Below are 22,904 nucleotides of genomic sequence, written 5' to 3'. Positions count from 1 at the left end.
TGTGGGCATCTATAAACTATTAAGTCGCTCTGCAAAGAAACAACATGATAGAACTAAATAGTATTTATAACAAATCTAAACAAAAGTATATTTTAAGCAAATTTTAAAAATTGAGTGAGAGGGAGACGGAGAGCATGAAGGACCAAGACATTTTTAATTTTTTTAGGTCGAGCTCAACCTTGTTGCAAGCATCGAACAAGGGCAATTCAATTTTTCGGGATTCAAAACGGAGAGCAAGAAGGACCAAGAAATTTTTATTATTTTAAGTCAAGCTCAACCTTGTTGCAAGCGTCGAACAAGGGCGAGATGCTAGCAATTGAGCCGAGAGCATTGAAGTTATATGAAAGTGAAGTGGGATGCAGGAGAGAGAGCCAAGCCTAGATAGAGATCCAACCGTGGGAGTGAGTGGTACCATGATCAATCATCGGTTGTGTCCGGCTCGAGCCTACACAGAAGCATAGGATGGTTTTCATTGTGTTAACGAGCAAGATGCAAAAGTGAGAAGAACGAAGCCAAGAATGAATTAGAATGAAGAAATCCTGTGCATTAATGAGGTGAGACAGGCAATTTCTAATCTTTTAAGGACTATCGAGCTAGGAAAGGCGTTAAATTTGTCGAGATCGGACCCAGTGCTTCAAATTAATTAAGGCAGGTACTTGCAATCGGACGGCATTAACATCTAACTTACTATCCATATTTTTAAAACATCTAATATACATAAAAGAGCCGCTGATAATTCACAGTTACAATAAGGAAATTTAAGTTTTCCAACAGTAACAGAAAATCTACAAGTAAAATCTCAATCCACACAATCATATGTCTATCCAAAGAAACAGTACAAAAAAAATTACAAACATATCATACTATTACCTATCAGCTGCAATCTTCCACTTGTAAACCAAGTCTACAAAATTTAGTTAATTTGCGTAGTTTAAATATGAAGATTTACCTTATAAGTTCTCGGATCAATATCCTCTCTCACTATAACGTTCTCCAACTATGATATATTACATGTATTCATTTATGCTTTATACTTATATATGAAATGTTCATGAATGTGTTTTATATAGATATTATGCTTTAAAAAATATCACAAGTACTATGTTTGCAAGTATATTATGCAGGAATGTAGTATTCCCGGCCTCTATTATTTATATTGAGACAAAATTTTAGAATCATTGAGATTGGGCGGTGACGAACATTAGAGAACCGTGAGTATCAGAAGATCCATCTATAACTGTCATGTTGAGGGAAGCCCAACCTTTATCGATAGTTTATATGACCTTTGAGACAGGGTGAAATAGTTGAACCTTGTAGATTAAACAAGTGACATTATTATGATATAATCTTTATGAAATGACATTTCTATGATAATATACTATGAACATGCTTTTGATTATACTTATGATTTCTTGCTTATAATCTACATTTCATACTGCATTCTTGATTTTTTTATATTACATATTGTTACTCTCTTTTCATGTTCTCATGATTTGTGTGTAGACATATATAGTTTCATACGAGCATTCACGTTTTTTTAATATATAAAATCTTATGTTAGCTTTAATTATTTTTCAAAGCTCATTGTTGCTCATTCTTTTTGTTGCCTTTCAGGTATGGGAAACAAGCCGCGGCGATTATCCAATTATGTCTTAGTTTTCAGAGCTTTATACATATGTTTTGGATAAGTATTTCTATAATATTTTATTTAACAAATCTGTATAATTTTCATACTTTGAATGATATAATTTTCATGTTTTCTAATATGTATATGAATGGATTATGAAATGCAATGTATCACGTATGTTACAGCGATTAATTAGACCAATTCATCACCCAACAGGTCCTGATTATAAAAGTCAAGATGAGTGCTGGTGAGAGTTGGTCTGACCAAATTGCTAGCCTATATCGCAAGACAATTGACCCTATCAGGGGGATTAGTTAGGGTGTGACAATAGGTCTGTGATTGGAATCGTAATATTTTCCTCTATCTATCATGCATTGCCCTCAATCTATTGATAATTACCCAAATAACATCATAACCCCGACGTGATCTCGACAAACCAATAAAAAAGTCGATCGCAATCTCCTCCCATTTCCACTTTGCAATCGGTAAAGAGTGTAACTAACCTCCACGACAATGATGTTCTGCATTTACTAGCTGACATGAAGGATACTGACCACAAATTTTGCCACATTTCTCTTTCAATCCAGGCCACCAAATGCTTCTTTGAGATTTTGATACATTTTATTGCTTCATGGGAGAGTAGTCTAGTTAGATAAATGTGCTTCCTCCAAAATTTCGCATCTCAAATCTTCAACATTTGGAACATAGAACCTGCCTTTATACCTCAATAGACCATCCAGATCTAGCTCATACTTCTCTAAATTCTGTCTTAACCTACTCCAGAAATTTTTGAATACTACTATCACTGACTAAAGAATCTCCAATTCTACCCTTCAAAGTTGACCGTACCGTCAAATGATATTATTGAGCCATATTATCATCCTCATAATCAACTATGGATAGCTTCAACATCTCCAAATCTTTAATTAAGTGCACCTGCTGAGTAAATAAATAGTTCAAATTACATGAAGCTTTCCAGCCCAACGCATCAGCAACGACAATCACCTTCCCCGGATGATACTGAATATCTAAATCATAATGTTTAATAAATTACAGTCATCTTCTCAGCCTCAAGTTCAAGTCTTTTTGAGTGAAGATATACTTCAAACTCTTACGATCACAAAAAACTTTGCATCTAACTCCGTACAGATAATGCCTCTATATTTTGAGTACAAATACAATTGGTGCAAGTTCTAAGTCATGCATGGGATAGTTCCTTTCACGATTCTTCAATTGTTGTGATGCATATGCAATGATTTTATCATGCTACATAATTACACAACCCAAACCCGTCAAAGATGCATCGCTAAAAATATAAACCCATCAAAGCCGGAAGGAATGGTCAGAATTGGAGCAGACATTAAGCAAGTATTTAGCTTCTGAAAAGTCTTCTCATAATGATTAGACTAGTCAAATTTCACTGTCTTTTGAGTCAACCTTGACAACGACATAGCAATCTGTGAAAACCCTTCAACAAACCTTCCGATTTTCCATATTACTGAAATAGTATAAGAAAAATTATAATTAAATACAATTTAATTCCTTATCACTATTGCTTATAAATTAGAATAATCATCCTAATGGTTCTTTTAGATGATGATCAAATCTAATTGTTCTTATACCACTTTTTTCAAAAACCCAACCCAACTCGTTGCTTAGAAGTAACTAAGGCAGGTCTGCCGTCGGACGGTATTAACATCTAACTAACTATCTACATTATTAAAACTTCTAATATATATAAAAGAATCGTTATTAATACATAGGTACAATAACGAAATTTAAATCATCCGATAATAACAAAAAATCTGCAAGTAAAATCTAATTCCACATGACCATATATGTCTATCCAAAAGAAACAATACAAAAAAAAATTACAAACATATCATACTGGTACCTATCAGCTGCAGTCCTCCTCTTGTAAACCAAGTCTACAAAATTTAGTTAATTTGCTCAACCTAAAACTTTTCTTTTCCGGGAATAAAACATTAATTGTAACCATAAAAATGATTTAGTGAGTAATTATAATATAAGATGGATTAAATCCTTATATTATGCTATGCATGATTGCAAAAAGAAAATACAGTTTATTTCATAAGAACATTAAATTTATCCATACTTGTTTCACTTTAAGTATTTATCATTTTTAATATTTTAGAAGCCATAATAGAATTACCATCATACTTGAATGCATCCTCAAAAATATGCCCAAAGGTGGTCTAAAAAATATACCTGAAGTTACCCCCAAACTGCACCCGAAGATGTATTTTTATTATTTCCTTTAACGTGTATGAATGTATCACATTCTCTGTCAATATTATATGGGAGTAATCTTGTATGACTTAATCATTTACATTTCATTTCATATGAATTTCAAATCATTTAAAATTATACCTTCATTAGTCTGTTATTTTTCTCCCAACCCTTAACTATTTTAGACTTTCAAAAATGAAATTCATGAGTTAAGTATTGGTTTTAAATCATTTAATTAGTTCCTGATTTAATTAACTATTAATTTAAAACATAAAAAAATAATTACTCACTTTTGCTTACAAGCGACTCCTTCACTAATTTCTTTAGACAACAACCTATATTAATTAAATGTGCAAGTTATTATAATAATCTCATTTAAAAAAAATTAAATATATCTATCAACATATCATTAAATAGACACATAAAAATCACATGATATTCCTTACCTTAAATGTATGGTGCTACTTGCATAAGACTTAACTTTCTCCTTTCAAATTCAAAACTATCTTCCCAAACTCACGTACTTACTGATTCAAGTAAATTTTAATTTAACATTATATATATAACATTTGGTTAATTTGCTTAATTTAAATATGGATATTTACTTTATAAATTCTCGGATCAGTCTCCTCTCACTGTATCACACTCCAATCTTTCCTTCGAATATGACATTACTAATTGTTAGAATAGTGATAAAAATAGAACTTGCCAATAATATTATTATTGAATATACCTAAACACACAATATATACGCATAAATTTATTTATTTAATAATATATTAATTTACTTATAAATATCTCAAATATACCTTTTTTATAACTTCGGTTGCTCTAACCTCACGCACGAGCTCCTTCCTTCGGTCTCGACTCGACGCAGGCTCCCCATTCTCTACTATGCGTGCATACCGCCGAAGGTCGCACCCCCTCCCTTCCTCGTTGATTTTGACTCAACCCAGAGCAATATGTGGGGATGCGTCTCTCTAATCGTATGCATCCTATTTTATTTATTTATCTATTACTCCTTTATTTCAGTTAGAGGCAGCATCATTAATGCATGAGGAAAAATTTTAACTCTAACATTCAATAAGAGTGTTAAAATCTGAATCACCTTTTATGTAATTTATTACACCTTAAGGTTAAATAAAAAATCTATAATAATAATAATAATAATAATAATAATAATAATAATAATAATAATAATAATAACAGTAATAATTTTTTCAAAATTTTGAATATTACTAAATGGAATACAACATTAATAGCCAGTTATAATTTACACATTAAGCATGTAAATTATAGGAAAAATTATATGGTAAAGTTAGATATTAATACTACAATTTCGCACGGCTGGATTGGGCAAAGCTCCTCTTTCCCACAAAATCCTCTACTTACAATATATTTTTTTTTAAATTAATAAATCTTGAAATGTTAATATTATAACATTTTTTTTATTTATATTTATCTAATTAAAACTTATAAAAAAAATTGGAATGCTCATCTACTTGAGAGAGATTGGTCCCCCTTATCTCGCACGAAGCCGCTCTCTTCTCACAGGAACCACTTCAATCCGCACCCTTCTCCGCACAAAATCATGTTCACACGCTTCAAAACTTTCGTCTTCTTCCTCTCCAAGAGATGCAATAGTCGCACAATGCTTCCTCCAGATAAGCACGAATCGTCTTTCTTGCCCTAGATACACGTCAATACACTCAGGTAACAAGGCCGCCTTCTTCTTCTTTGCATCTTTTTTCTTCTTCATCTTTGGTTTCTTCATCCTCTCGATCACACAATTCTACCTTGCCTCAATTCTATTCCTTACTCTTTCTGAAACGAGCGATTGAATCTCGTTTATTAACCGTCTGGTTGTCTCAAACAAAAAGAAAAAGAAAAAAAAAAGATAAATTTGCCTCTTAGAAGAAATGCCCTCGTACAATTATATCTGAACCGACACTAAAGCCCTTAAAAAGCTTTTTCTTATATTTCCTTCTATATTATTTACTTTTCAGTTATTACAATCTCCCCACATAAAAATTTCATCATCAAAATTTATGAACTTCAGACCAGTTAAATATTATCTAGATTAAACATGAGCAATCCACAATTCTTCGAGAAAGTTTTATTCTTGCTAAATGATAACAAAGTAGATATGATAAATCCAACTCTGAGATAACAAAATTCAAATGAAGAGTCCCAAAGCATCTTAAATATAAAAGCATTACTAAAATAACACTCAGACTTCTAAAAATGAAGATACATAATGATACTCAATAGGAGATAACTAACATGTCATCTCAATGACAAATCACCCATCTAACTCTACTAGCTCAACATCAATAGCAACAAGTTCTTCGAAGTTCTGATGAGTTATGAAGAGACACTTGGTTGCTTCTTACGAGTCATGTAATTAGCTTCTGTAATCTTCTCTACTAACCACTTCTAAAAGTAGATCACTCTTGAAAATTCCTCTGAGTTGAATCCATTTCTAAGATAGCATTTGATGTAGATCTCTAAAAAAAATTAGGGTAATTCCCCATCAGATGTCAAGAGTGCATAAATAACACGCCTTCAAATTAAATAAACATTCATCACGATGCTCGTTCCAACACTTAACACAGGGCTCAATACTGTTGTTGCCAGTTTGGCTAATAACTCGATTGTAGGATTTCATTTTTTACCTGTTAGACTATTGAGAATGAACTAGTGATGACACTTCTTCTAAGTTCTTCCTCCTGTGCTTGTCCTTAAATTTCAGAGTTCGTTGAAAATCAATTTCCACTCGTCTAGCCCTCTCCATGATCACCGAGTAGTCTTCAATTTCGAGTGACACTAGTCTTCAATTTCGAGTGACACTAGTGGATTTCAATTCAATCCAAAAAAAAACATGTGGCACTTCTCTGCTTTGGAATGAGTTGTGATACATATCTCGACAGCATACTAAACTCTGCCTCGTACTGCATAATTGATTGATCTCCAAAAACCAATCTAATTATTTGTCTTGCATTTGTCTTCTAACTGACAGTGCCACAAACCAATCTCTGAAATTTTTCACAAACGTGTCCTACTACACCAAGTGGATGGTTCTACCTCTAAACTTCTCCTGCATCTATCCTTGCCACCATCTCTCAGCTTCTCCCTCAAAGGCAAATGTGCAAGGTTAACTCTCCTCTCTAGTGCCCATGTCATTTATCTATGATTTTCTCAACCCTCATCAACAAGTTTTCAACTTCCACTGCTCCTCCATTGTTGTTAGCTTGAGATTGAAAATTCTTAAACAATTGAGTCACATCATCAATTAAATCAAAAAGTGCATTAGCATTGGCTGTGAAATTCTGGGAGAAAATTAAATTCAATATTTTCATCCTTAATCCTTCCTCTAGATCAAATCATCAAATAACAACAATAAAATAATCTGTTATTCTAATTATATCACTAATAGTTTAGCATTTAAATATCCATAAAAAATCTACTATAGAAAGTAATTAGTTAACAAGAAAAAAACATCACTTTTTTTATCACATAACTTTATTTCTATACACATTGGTTTTTTTTCTATTTATTTTATTTAAAAGCTTAAAAAAATACTAAAATATAATAAGTTATCTATAAAGAACCTAGGAATAATCACACTTCTAAAGTACATTAAAAAAAAATGCATGTTGATCATTTATGTTTCATTGTAGAAAATCATAAAACTGTCTCAGAAAAAATATTGAAATAGAACATAACACATCTCATACCAATATTATCCCGTCAACACAGTGATTTGTGATCAAATTTACATGATTGTCGGTGGTGGAAAAGTGTTTACTCATTCATGGTCGATATTCTTCTATCGGCACAATGATTAGCGATCTAAAAAACACAATTGTTTGGGATCAGGTTGACATCTACTAGCACGGTTAAACTAGGGTCCTCTGCTTATACGATAAGATGGTGAATTCTTCCGTTTTAGCATGCACATACAAACATTCATATATGCACTATTTCATTCTTCTTTCATCCATTCTTTTCACATAAGACAACTTATATTTAACTACAAAAAAAAATAATGCAGCTCTAGTAGAATAAGATCATGTGATAATCTGATAGGTGCACATTTACTGGAATTCTAAAGGTCAAATAATAATCTAACTTATACATTTAGTCATGTAATAAGCTAACATATACGGGCCTGTTTCTGGCAGCTTAATAGTTGTGGTGCGATTTGAAAACCTCCCAAAGCGTTTGGAAAATGCGTTGAGGCGGATTATCATAATAGGCTGTAATTTTTTTATATTAAACGCGGCCGTGGGTCTAACCTCACATCCCGCGTTTCAGTTCTCTGTTTTGACACCGCTGCCCTCGATTGCTTCTCTCGCTTCTTTTCTGCCCTAACTCTCTTCTCTCCCTCTTCTCTCCGTCTCGCCCGTCTCTCTCGGCCATCTCTCTCTCTCTCACTCGCTTCTCTCCCTCTCGCTCGTCTCTCTCGGCATTGCCATACTACTCTTCCGCCTCCTTTCGATCCCTCTTTATTGTGCTCTATAAGTACCTGCAGTAAATGTCGATGGATTGACTTGTTTTATGCGTTTTCGACTCTCTGATTTACAATTTGTTGGTTAGAGATTTTTGTATGCACTTTCTTTCTCTATTATGCGTTCCTATGACTCTTTGGTTTACGATTTTCTTTGATCTGCAGTTTGTGGCTTTCTCGGGTGCCTTGTTTGAAAAATAAATGAGCTAGGGTGACTGATTTGTACACGACATTTTTCTCTGGCTGCTCACCTATGTAAAAAAAAAATTACATACTTAAATTTACAGGAATACATTTCAATATGGGATGCGGTTTTTGGTAATTGCTATGAAACACATGAATATATTATGTTTGATTTGTTGAATATGAGAATCTAAAAATTGGATGAAAAAGGATGCTTTAGTTGTAGATAACAATATTTTGGGTGACCTGTATGTATTTGCCCCAAATGAAAAATATGGGATGCAATTTTTTGTAATTGCCCTGTAACACTCCCCATCTCATTCCCTCTCTCTCTCTCTGGGGTTTTAAGCATATTAGTTTTATGGTGTTAAATATTGATTACACATTTTTTTTTGTGGTGATAAATGTTTCATGCACATTAATTTTGTGGTGGCTATGTTGGGGATGGGTGGTGGTTGTGATGGGGGATGGGCGTTGCCTGTGCTGGAGGTGGGTGGTGGCTGTGATGGGGGTTGGGTGCTGGCTGTGATGGGATTGGGTGCTGGTTGTGATGGGTGGTGAGTGTTGGTTGTGCTGGTAAATGTTTTATAGTGTTATATATTGATTGCACATTTGTTATGTGATGATAAATATTTTATGGTGTTATGTATTAATTGCAAACTTAATATTCATTGTTAAGTGAGATGTGTATCTTATTATTTGTACTGTTCTGAAGTGATTTTTTGTCTCTCAATTATCAAATATCTTGCTATAACGGTTCTGTTGCAAACAAAATTACAGCATAGAGGCAGAATGATTATTTCTCCAGAAACAGCTGCAAAACAGTTATTTTATAACATCCTATTTTATAACATCACAAACCAAACAGTCAATCAGCTTATCCGGATCAGTTATTTTATAACATCATAAACCAAACAGTCAATCAGCTTATCCGGATCAGCTACTTATCAGTAGCTTATCTGGATCAGTTGCTTATCAGCAGCTTATTAATAAGTTGTAGTTGCCCCAAACAGACCTTACATCTCTACTAGAACATGAAAGTTATGCAATAATCTTAAATCTTTCAAAATTAAATTATTTTTCAACTATTAGCAAAACAATAATTAGCATGCATACTTCATTACTAACAAAATGAAGACTCATAAGTGTTTTAATTTCATTTATATACCACATAATAATGAACAATTGTAAGATGGAATATAATTAAAAACAATAAATATTAACATAACATAAAAGCGTAATTACTCACCTGAAGCCTGAATGAATTTCCTTTTCCCCTAACTTCCCTTTTTCAATTCATCAATTAACACTTGTTGCACCTTTAATCACCGATTTGCATTTATAATATTAATATCTACTTAATAACATTTTTAATTAATTAAATAAAATATCTCATATAAGTAAACATCTAAATTCTTACCTTATTAAAAGTTATTCGGATTGATGTTTCTTCCCACTAAAACCTTCCACTCATGATACCTGATTTTTCATCACAAAGTTTTAATGTTAATCTCAAACACATTTAATTCATTTAATTTATATTTATTTAAAACTCAAATACTAACATTTACCTTTATTAACGGCTAAGTCCGATTCTTCTTGGTTCTTAAAACTGAAAATTCTTTCACTTCTGGTTTCTAATTTCTAATTAGCATAATCCCATATTAATATCTTAAATGCACATCAATTTCATATATAAAAAAAATTTGAAAGACTCCTAATCCTTACATAAATGTTCGGCTCAACCTACAACACGTTCAAAATTTGTCTTTCTCGTTCGGTTATATCATCTTACATGTGAACCTCCATTTTCCCACAAACTCTCTTCTTACAATATCTATTTGCCAATTAATAACCCTTGAAATTTTAGTACTATAATAATTTTTAATTAAGATTTATTTAATTAATACTTATAAAAAAATGAATTACTCACTTGTACAGTTCGGTCGCCCTTATCACGCACGAAGCTGTTCTCCCTTCTCACAAGAGCTGCTCGATCTGCCCACTTCACATAAAATCTTCTTCACATAGCGTCGAAGCTTTTGTCTTCTTTTTCTCCACGAGACATAAGAGTTGCACAATGCTTCCTCCTTTGTATATGCATGAATTGTCTTTCTATCCCTATACACACGTAAATACACTCAGGTTAAGAGGCCTCCTTCTCTTCCTCTTCCTCTTCTTCCTCTTCTTCCTTATCTTTGATTTTTTCTTCTTCTCAATCACATTATTCCACCTTCCATCACTCCTCTTCCTCACTCTACGCTTTGCCTATCTCTTTCTCATTCTCTTTGTTTCTGAAACAAGCGATTGAATATCGTTTGTTACCCATCTGATTTGTTTCAGAAAAATGAGACATTTGCCTCTTAAATAAAATTCCCTCACGAATCGACACTTAACACCTAGAAAATCCTTTCTTGTATTTAATTTAATTTTATTTATTTGTAGTCATTACATGCTTTATACAAACAGAGTGGGATCCAAATTTAATCATAATTTTTAAAGCTAGAGTTTAACTCTTGTACAATTTATCATTTTCACGGTTCTCTAATAGCCAATGAATAAAAAGTTGCCTTAACAGAAGAAAAGAATAAGTTGAAGAAGAAATAAAAATCGTTACACTAAAACATCGATATGAAAATGTTGGTTAGACATCAATAGTAGAAACGAATGAGAACGAGCTAGCATAAGAAAATCAACAACTAAAATGAATACAAGATCAACAAGCTTTTATCCCACTAAGTGAGGTTGGCTACATGAATGCATTTTCTCCAATGTGTCCTATTAAGTGTCATATTTTCATTTAGTTCTAATAAATTAAGATCATTTTTCATAAAAGATGTTCGGGTCTCTTTATGTTTATCTCTACTTTTCTTAATATAAGTCGAATCTAAAACATCTACTCTCCTAACCAGATCATCTGATGGTCAATGTTTAATGTGACCAAACCATCTAAGACAATTCTCTTTAATCTTGTCTGCCACTAGAGCTACCCCAACCATTTCATGGATAAATTTATTTTGCATTTTGTTTCTAACTTTAAAGCCACTCGTCCACCACTCATCCACCTAAACATTCTCCTCTCAACAAAACTTAACTTAGTTTTATGCTTCTCTTTTACAAGGCAACATTTTGCACCATACAACATTACAGGTCTTACCACCATCTTATGAATTTTTTCTTTAACTTTCTATCACACAGTAAGCGTAATGCATTCCTCCACTTTAACCATCCAACTTAAATTATATTAATAACATCCAAATTTATATCACCATCACTTTGAATAATAAACCCATGTTATATAAAACGTTCACTCGTTTTAATGATTTGATCACCCACCATTATTATAACTGTACTAAATCTACTACTACTAAAATTATATTCTATGTGATTCAGTTTTAGATCTACTCAAACGAAGCCTTTACACTTTAAAGTAGACCTCCATAATTCATTTTTTTTCTTGAATTCTTTCTTTAGTTTTAAGCACAAGAAGGATGTCATCATCCGAAAGAATACACCAAGGTACATCTTCCTGTAAATGTCCAAAAAGAGTATCCACAACTAAAGCAAAACGATATGGCTCAAAGCCGATCTCTACTATAATCCAATTGAAATAGGAAAATACTTGGTCAATCTTTCTTCTGTTCGAACACAAGTAACACCTTTAGTTTACATATCTTTAATGACTTAAATATAAGGTCATATCAACACCTTTCTTTTCTAGAACTTTCCAAAGAACTTTTCTTAGATTCTTATCATAAGCTTTTTCTAAACTAATAAAAATCAAATGTAGATTCTCCTTACTCTTTATGTACTTTTCCATCAGACCTCTCAATAAATGTATAGCTTCCATAATAAACTTGTTCGACATAAATCTAAACTGATTATAAGAAATTTTTGTATCACATCTTAACTTATGTTCAATTATTATGTTCAATTACTCTTGTATGACACATTAAATGCATAAGATATTTAGCTTCTCATGCATAAGATATTTAGCTTCTCAGATATTTAGCTTCTCGTAAACAATAATATCTACTAATTTCATTAATTTACTAGTGAGAGTACAAGATCTTACCCTAACATTAATAAACAATTATAAAAAAACAACAGTAAAAGTTTCATATAAGATATTTAGCTTCTCGTAAACAATTATAAAAAAACAACAGTAAAAGTTTCATACATAAAATTAAAAAAAAAAAATTCTAATAATACAGGTAAAAGGAAGGAAGTTCTAAATTGTTTTAAATGTAATATGCCTGCTCACTTCAAATTAAACGATTACTTTATCGAAGGTAGATGGAAGAAAAAAATCTAATAAAAATAAGGGAAATAAAGCTTTAAAGACAGTATAGGTTGATTATGATAACGAGAAACACACCTATTAAGCAATTTGAAGAAGAAGCAACTATATGTTTGATGGCAGCCAATGAGTTAAATACCAAATTTTCTTCTGATGAACTTTAAAATTTCATGTATGAAAAGAATAATGTTCTTGCAATTTTTAATAGAAAATATAACACACGAAAGAAAAAACATAAAAATTTATCATGATAGTATGCAAAAATTAAAAATGATTTTTTGATAGCAAATCAAAATAATCTTTAGCTTTACAACAAAAACATTTCAATGTAGAATATTTAGGAAAATTGCATTTTGAAAGTCCAAAGTGATCATAATAGAATATGTTATCAATGTAATGAATCACATACGAAGAAAAATAAGAACTTCATATGTTAAATCATATATGCAAATAAGAATGAAGTGCAGAGTGAGCAGTGAGTGAGAGTATGCTTAGATGATGCAAGGGTGAGGTAACCCTTAGAACATTTTCCATACTTATAGATCCATAAGATAACACGAACATTAGAAGTAAATTATTAGACGTAAATCATTCTATTCATTCTTTAAGTGGTCCCAAAGCAATTTAGGTTCCCAAATTAATAGTTTGAACTATGGTATAGGTATGCTTTCATTTTATGACCTATGAAGGTGGATAGTACTTGGACAACAAATATTCAAACTATATAGCGAGAGATTAGGCGTTATTAGCTTTACTGAAATCAAGATATGATGATTTTGTATCACCATGAGACGAGTACAAAAAATTTTACGAGTTGGTACCATTAGTTAATGGCTCTTGTGCCATCAAAGAGGTCCTACTAATTAGTTATATAGTACTTGACAAGCCTTGCTTTCAAATCAAGTGGCAAGATTAGAGTAGTTCTAAAACCTTGTTTTCAATATAAAACATTTAAGAAATTAATCGATATAAAAGCAAAATCATATAAAGTTAAAAAATAAATTGAGACAAATATTTGTAAGATATAAAATATGGCAAATCAGTATTTAACTGAATTTTAATGTATTTAATATAAGCTTACAACAATGACCCATCCATCAATAGCTTGAATACTTCACTCATTCCATTTTTTTATATTTCATATCCAACGCATCATCTTCATATTGTCCAAACTATCATACTAACCTTGTTCATGAAGCTATTAATGAAGATGAAATTATGCCCACTATTGATAATAGGTAAAAATATCACTACGGAAAAGACGATTCAATATGTGATTATTGATGAATTTTAATACAGGAATCATTACTATTATGACTACATTTTCTTGATGATATTAATTAAAAAAACCATCAGAATTAATTATTTTTTTTTCAATCCTTGTTGATTGATGCAAACTTGTTCAATGACTCCAACATCTGTCCTACTCAAGAAGAAGTCATTCCCGATGATAATTGTCCTCCCATTATGACGTGGAAGCGGATTTCAAGGGATTCCTCAAAATCGCGGATTTTACTATAGTGGCCAAGCAGATACCATACCACATCATGGGAACGCTAAATCAAGCAATTTCGTCCCATTGTCAGTTTCAGTGGGATTCATTGCCTTTTATGGCTTATGAACTATTTCATTATTCCATTTACGGTTATTTTCTATAAAAAAAATAGGTGTTGTCTTTTTTCTATTATGTGTACTTTAGCTAGTATTTTTGTGCATTAGAGAATTTGATCTCTATTTTCTGCTCTTCAAAGTGTTCAATCATCTTTCTTTTGCAAGTGCTGTGTTTGGAGCTTGCTTAGAAACAAGTGATGGATCCTCCTCCTCGTCCATATCTTGTCCTTTCAATATTCAGCAGCTGTTTTTCAACTAAATAAAGTCAAATGCCTCCAGTCCCCTTCCAAATGACGTCAACCTCCCCTCTTCTCATTCTCATGGCTATTCCACAACCCACTCCACATTAAACACACTTCCTAAATACCTTCTAAAAGCTCAAAAAAAGTTTCATCTGGTATCAGAGCCTGACGAGCCCTAAATTTTTTAAAGATTTATCTTTCTTTGATTGCCAAACCAAAATTCCACACAAAATAACCTAATACTTCCATAAAAAAAAAAAAAAAACTATTCTCATCATGAACCTAGCCCAAACTTTAACCCTAACATTAATTCTAGACCACTACTTCACCAACAAAATTTTAATTGGTAGAATGAGAAGACATGCCGCCTAGAAGAAACCCTTAATGAGGTGCTCATGAGCTTACTATAAAAGACACAATAAAAAATCATTTAATTGCAATAAAGGCTTGTTAGTTTTAAAAGAAGACAATATAGGGAAGTCATTTATAACAACAGTGACCACCCAAATAAAGAATGTAAAAAAATCCTTTCCACCAAGAAGTTTAAAGTGATGAAGAGCCAATGTCACGCCGATTAGGCATTATTGATTAGAGGAGGGGATTTTTTTAATGAAGATTGCAATGCCAGATTTTGACGTATGTTTGAATACTGATTAATTCATTGAGTGGCTTCAAATATTATAATATATTTTAAGTAAAAGGCATTCCATCTGACAATAAGGTAAAGCTGGCCGCCAATAATTTAAAATATAGTCTCTATTGTAGGACAATTTGAAGCGCCTACGATATTATAAAGGAAAAAAGCAAAATGACTACTTGATCCAAAATGAAAAGTGATATATACTATAAACACCTTCTCGTGCATTATCGACATGATATGTTGATGCAAAATCTACAACCTGCAACAAAGAGATTTATCAATGGAGTTGAATTAAATCAACTCATATTGAATGTGAGTTGGTAGAACCAAAGGAGCACATAGTGATGAGATATCTTGGAGAACTGAAAGCCAACAATCAATAAAATGGTGTAGCTATAGCCATATTGGTCATTAATCGATGTATAAATCATAGCTTTTAAATTAGAAAAGCAAAATGTCGTCAGATGACCACTACATCTTAAAAATAATATTCAATCCAGGGATTAGACAAAAAGAGTTTACCCAATAGAGCACCCAAGCTGACCATGTCTGAGAGAAAACTAATCTAATGTGGAGAAAAGGTGGAGTCCCGCCACATCCCTAAATTTTTCCCAGTTAGAAAGTACTTCAAGTGCTAGACATATGGGCAATTTGCATCTCATTACCCAAATCAAAGTATGATAACTTTGATTGAGCAAGGAGGAGCAGTGGAAAACATAGATAAAGACATAAGTTGTGTTAAGAAGATGAGGACAAAAAGAACTAGTTTCCAACTAACAAGAGAGATGTTGTAATACGATGTATCCTTTAAACTAAAACAATAAGAGAGCAATAGTGGCTCAGCCACAACTTCTTTTTTATTCATTGCACCATATGTAGTCTTTTTATCGATTAAAGTTGCTATGAAAATGTGATATATATCTAAATGATTTATAAGTTGAACCTGACCACACAGAAAAGCACACAAACTTATTCTATCCTGGTTGACAAAAGGGAACAAAATCAAAATTGCCAATAGATATCTCATGAAATTTTCTATTAGAGAAAAATTCCAGCAGTTTGATGCGACATGATACTTACGGATGTGTTACCTCCTATGCCATCCTTAATAGTACCATCGTTGCACGTATCATGTTGTCTATAAGAACATATTCTTTCACAGAAAATGGGAAGTGCATTAAATAATTGCCTTGGAAAGAGTTCTAGTTAATGGACGTTCATACAAAATTTGAGGACGTGGTGCCACGAATTATCTTTTTGTCAGATCCAAGGCAGTCCGTGCTAAAAATATTTTAGGATTTTTGGTCATACGTCTACATCCTGGGTTGTCATTACTGAGGTTCAACATATCACATTAAATAGAGATGGGAAGTATTTGAACTATATTTGGATTGTCTTATGGAGCAAGCTCGATACTAAATTCCAATTCAGCTCAGTAGTGTAATTCAAAACGTAGTCAGATAGGAATGGTGAACAACTAATTTGGAGGCCACTACAAGTATTTTGTGAAAAAAATATCAGTTGGTGGGATGATAACATTTTTAGAGAAGAATAAATAAGATTCCCATTACACAAGTGGACACGGAAGTGGGTTTTATAAGATTATGTGAAATTAAGGATTCTTCTACAATATCAAGCAAACTTCACAGAATTAAGAGTTATTGTGATCGAAAAAAGGTCGAACAGAGCAAATTGTCCTATTGTCAAATTTATCAAGATCTTTTGCCTTCTCTAGCTTATCTCCTTTTTCTTTATTTCTAATTAGGGTTACTTTCTATTAGAAACCAATTGATGTGTTATTTTTTTTGTTTTAAGGATTCTTGGGGACTTTGTTCTCTGTTTTTTGCTCAGTGGAATATTATATCTATCTTTTATAAGTGATGCATATATATCATGCTTAGGAATAGATGGTGGATTATTCTTCACAGCCAAACCAAATCAGGTGTAGAGAAGGGGAAGGGGAGCAGTTGCAATGAAGGAAGAGGGAGATCTCTCATTAGGTTGCGACAGAAAGTGGTAAGGGAGAGTTTTTATTAATGTGAATTAATATATTTAGATACATATATATATATATATATAAATAATAGAAAATTAAGCAGGATTTCATAAAGTAAAATATGAAAATTATCAAGTTAAAAGCTAATTAAAATAATAATTTATTTTAAATTTAATAATATAAATATCATATTTTTATTAGATTTCCAATTTATAAGAGTCAACGTCAATGCAAATCAAAATAACAAATTAATCGACATTAAGGTAAGAACTCATACTTTTAATCTATGATAATGTTTTTATTCCTTTTCATTATTTAGCATTAATAGATAACGATACATGTACAAGATTTATTTTGAATTATATGTTCTTTTATTTATTTTCGTTTTGTTATGAATGTTTATAGTTACTTACTACCATGCATTGGTGTGCACTATATATAATATATTGAATTGAATGCAATAATCACATGAATGATATATTTATATTTATTGTTGCATGACATGACTGATTATGATGAAGTCACTCATTTATAGTACTAACGGAGGAGCACAAATGTATTCGTGCAAGTAAACAAAAAAAAATATTAATATTAAAGTACCTTATATGGTACAATTTTAGACGGTGCTCCTGTGACGATTGTAACGATATAAATCAAGAAAAGAGTCACCTAAGGCATCAGGTGAGAGAGAGGTGCATAGTGTCCAAAGAGAGAGGTGCAAAGTGTCAAATGAGAGAGACCAGCAAAAAACCTAAGTTTATAGGATGAAAGGAGAATTTATGATATTTCAAGTCTATAGGAACTTCACTAACGCTTAATAACTTGACTTTAATCATCTCAATCAAAATTTAAGGGTGTGAGGCAAAGTATATTAAAATATAAGAAGTGAAGATTTGGTTGGAAATATTAGCTTGGTACCGATTCCTTCAATAGTTTTCTAAGAGAGCTACTAAGAAAACCCTAAGAGTAGATCTTAGTTCTAGAGAGAGAACATGATAGAGAAATACATATGTAAGAGAAATGCATGACTGAACATAATATGGTAGTGTATTCAACATAAATCAATTGGACGTCACACTTTTCACATCATCTTCAATACTCTATAAAGTATCAGCTGAAGCTTGGTTGGGTGAATGGTTTTAACATAAACTAATGCACCAATCTAATCTCCAGCAAGGAATTAAGAAGAAAAAAATCACCTTCTATTATAATCATGTTTTAGGTCTTCCACTTCAATTACATAAAATATTTAGAGATATCTCAAGGTCTTCTACAACCTTCAAATTTCAATCTAACTTCAGCATCTAGGAAATTGATCTCTTCATCTTGAGGATCTCTACGACCAACGAAAATGTAACTTTAACTTCAAATTTCACTTCTATTTTGATAAAATCGGCCTCTTAATATTGTGGCAAATATGCATAGGCATCAATTTGAGCTAACTATTTTTTTGATGAATCATCAAAGTCATCCCTTCTCTAGTTTCAATGTATTTCAACACGATATTTGCATTCTCCGAGTGACATATTCAATCAAGCATGCAGCTTTGTCCTTGACAATACCTAAAATATACACAATTCTATGTCAGATCATAACTATATTTAATAGAAAACTATGGAGGGACATAAATCATTAAATTTTATTTTCCACGACATCAAGCTCATCGAAAAATTAATTTGATGATTCAAAAAATTTTTCTTCTATCATATCGCAGTGCAAAAATTGCTAAGCAATGACCACTCAAATATTTTTGTTGGCAAAATTACTGAGAAAATTTATAATTTCTTATGAAGTATTTATGCATAAATAGGAGCTTCTACAAAAAAATTGAACTAATTTAGACAAAGTTGCAAGTCTCAAAAAATTCCTAAAGTTTGTCATCAGTAAAGTGATAGATTTTTAAAATTTGTTGCTAAAAAATTTTCTACCATACCAAAATATTGTATTTTGAAATAAAAAAAAAAAAATCAAAGGTAATCAAAGGTAGATCATGATGATATTATTTACCTACAAAAAATTTAAAAATCCTTTGAAAAAATGTGAGATTGCAAAAAAATCATCTGAGACAGAGATATCATAATTTTTTTTATCATTACATCTAAAAATCTAAGTGGCAAAATTTTGAAACAAAAATTTTTGAAAAAAAAAATTATGTGTTCAATCTTCAAGCAAAAAAATCAACCCACAATGTTAAGAAGTATAAAAATAAGCATAGAATTGCTCAAAAATTACAAACTTAACATATTGAATAAATTTATTATGTTTTTGGAGAAACAAATTTTCATCATCGAGTTTGTATTACTTTATTGATATTATTAGCAGTATTATCCTCTATGCATTTCTTTTTGCCAATTTTGAGAATAATGATAGTAAAAAGAAAAATTGGAACCTCAAAATAGAGCATAAAAAATAACCTTTCTCTGCTAAGGACTATCAACACCTTTATCAAAAGAAGGTTATAGCCTTATCGCAGAAAACTACAAACCTTTTTCCTCCAACAATTTAAACCCCAGTCAAATGGTAGTTTCCCCTTTATGAAGAAAAATTGAAGCCTGCATAAGAGAGTTGTGTCTCTCTCTCCTAGCCCTAATAGGGGTATTTATAGAACTGAGATAGGAGAGAATCTCTAAAAAATGTATTTGAAAATTTCTTATAAATTTTAAAATTTATATTAGCAATTTTTAGTTTTCCTTTTCTGAGAAGAATTAAGAAAAGAAAAAGAAAAAAGTATTACAAAAAAAAAAATCATGCATTGTTATAGTTAGGTGCTGCATCGCTATGCATGCGTGGACGAGCGCATAATTGTCCCCACTAGCAATAGCCAATTGATTGCCTAAGAGTTTATCCACACGTCAAAGTCTAGTTTTGAGCTCAAATAAAATATTTTTGACAATATTGGGGGGTCTCTAAAGTATTTTTTTGTTGTTTTCAAATCAACTTAGTTACTTTCAAAGCCAACAAAGAATATACAATTAATTTCATACAATTTTAATAATGTTTAAACCAAATTTCCTTGGCAATTTTCACTTGAATTGACAAACAAATTTTTCATAAAAAGAAAATCAAAGTTGAAGCCTAGAGAGTGATCGTGCTTTGTAAAATTACAAATTCTAATTCTATGTCATAAAAATGTTAAAAAGATTTAAACATTTAAAATTAAAGGGCAACTGATGCTGCTAAAAAATTCATTTAATCAAGCATCAATCGAGATAAAATTTTTTTGAAATTTAAAAATTAAATTTAGAATCATTTAAACTCTAATTTCAACAAACTTATAGTCACACTAAGCATCTCAATGAAATAAAACCATCAATACTCTAAAGAACCTGATCAATCTTTAATGAGCCCAAATCAAGCACTTCAAACATAGTTACAAATTTCAGAATATTAATTGATCTACCAAATGATCTTTAGATCTTATATTCTTACAATCAAGTAAAATAAAACAAATTTTACGGGCTAATAATTACCAAATTTTGACTCCTTAAGGCACTTAAGTGCTCTAAAAATACTTTATGATCAAGGGGATCATTTCTAGCCTTCTGATAAAGTATTTTAAATTTTAACTACAGTTATAGAAAATGTCAATCCTAAAGATTATAAATAAACTTATACTCTATTAAAGAAGAAAAAGACTTTTAAAGAGAGCTTAAATTTTTGAAAAATTCAAAGGCTCTGCTTGAGCATCATTGTTAGATCATGGATCGACCATGCTCATCAGATTGTTATCACCTAATAATCACTATTGAAATGTCACCAAAAAATTTTTATTATTAGATCAATGTCACCATCAAATCGCCGCTATCAAAACGCCACCATCAAACTCACCGTTTGACCACCATAGGACTATGGCTACCGACTTTCACTATTGAAGTGTTTTTGCCCAACCTCTATCATTTGATTGTTGTTGCCAACCCTCCCTGTTAAAAAGCTATTGCCAAATCACCATCATCATAATTACACAAGTCGATCACTGGCATCACTTGACAACTATCATTGAACCATAGCTGCTAAACCATAAGTGTCACACCGTCGCAACCAACATCATCTGACCATTGTTGCCCAATCACCATCACTTGAGTATGATCATTCGACCACTATTCCAAACTATTATCGTCTGGCCATCGTCCCCTAATTATAATTTTATAACAATCATCACCCGATTATAATATCATGACCATCATCTATTAACTACAATAACCTGACAATCGATAATTTCTTGATAATTATCGCTTGCCTATAGTTTGTAACCACTGTCATCTGACTATATGGAAGCTGACCAAATTCATCAGCTATCATCACCTATAAGATCAATGCATGCCATTAACACATAGCATCACCTATAAATCTAATGCACATTTTAACATATGCCATCACTTGTAAGATAGTTGCATGTCATCGAAATTAATAGAAACAACTACCAATTTAGTTGCTTGTTATTGCCAACAACACCATGTTACTTCTTCATCAATAAGCATAAGGCATGTCATCGACATAACTAATGCACACTACCAAAATTAATATCAACAATCGTCAGTTTTGCTGATTATCATCACCAATAAGGTCAATGAATGTCAACAACATTAATTCTAACTTGGGGCATTGAAACTAATATTGATAGTGGACTTCCTACAACCTGGCCTTAGGAGCCAAACAAATCACAATGATCTCCAGAAGACAACTCCAATGATTTAACATTCTTCCAACTTCCATCATGTAGTTTATCCTTTATAATTTATGCACGGTATACTGTATTAACATATTTCTAATTAAGAGGAAGGGCGTCATTGTACTCATAATGGAATCATTTCAACTAGGCTAAGCCCAATAATTTAGCTCTATCAGAATTTTCTACTTGAAAAGTCTTACATCACTTGCAACATTTTCTTATTTGTATGTAAGCTTGATTATCATTTAAAGCTAAGACGTTAAAGTATTTTCTTTAACATCCATGCATGTCTTTCCTAGTATTTTGTTTGTTTCTTATAAATCTTGCCAGTAATTTGCATATATTATTGGATTTGTTCAAGGCAGAAACCATCTAGATTTATATAAGTTTATAGTTTTTGTAGGATTTCCATGGTTTTAAACATTATGATTTTTTTGAATAAAAAAATATTGAAGTGATAGTTGTATTAAATTCTATGCTTTAAATTTTTATCCAAGTAATATATATTTATTAAAAATAAGAGTTTGGAGACTTTGGCCTTTAATGCGTGCTTTATAATTTCTGTACACCTTGTAATAGATATGCACAGGAATTCTAGACATCAAGACATTCGAGATGTCAATTGCACAAGATTAGTCATATAAGTAAACATCAAAGGAAGATTTGTTGAGAATAATTATACAGGCAATTATAAGAGGATATTTCTGGAGATACATTGGTAAGACTTTAAAAATAGATTTATTGAGAACTGAAATACAAACTAAATCCCAATAGGATGATAAGACACATTGATCTTAATGAAATGGGTAGCAGACAATCTTTCAACTTGCAAAGATTAATAATAATTTAATTGGTAAGTCTACCAATATATATATA

At 31.6% G+C, this 22,904-nt stretch overlaps 1 protein-coding gene across 4 annotated transcripts in view; it reads right to left on the bottom strand.

Annotated features, from left to right (window-relative positions):
* The window catches only part of LOC110031113 (2-oxoglutarate-Fe(II) type oxidoreductase-like), a 31,270-nt gene that overhangs the window by 6,955 nt on the left and 1,411 nt on the right, over positions 1-22,904 (bottom strand). The window lies entirely within an intron of this gene.

The sequence above is a fragment of the Phalaenopsis equestris genome, unplaced genomic scaffold (assembly GCF_001263595.1).
Source record: "Phalaenopsis equestris unplaced genomic scaffold, ASM126359v1 Scaffold000769, whole genome shotgun sequence".
NCBI lineage: Eukaryota > Viridiplantae > Streptophyta > Magnoliopsida > Asparagales > Orchidaceae > Phalaenopsis > Phalaenopsis equestris.
The sequence above is the reverse complement of the archived record's forward strand: the minus strand, read 5'-3'. Positions and strand labels throughout refer to the sequence as shown.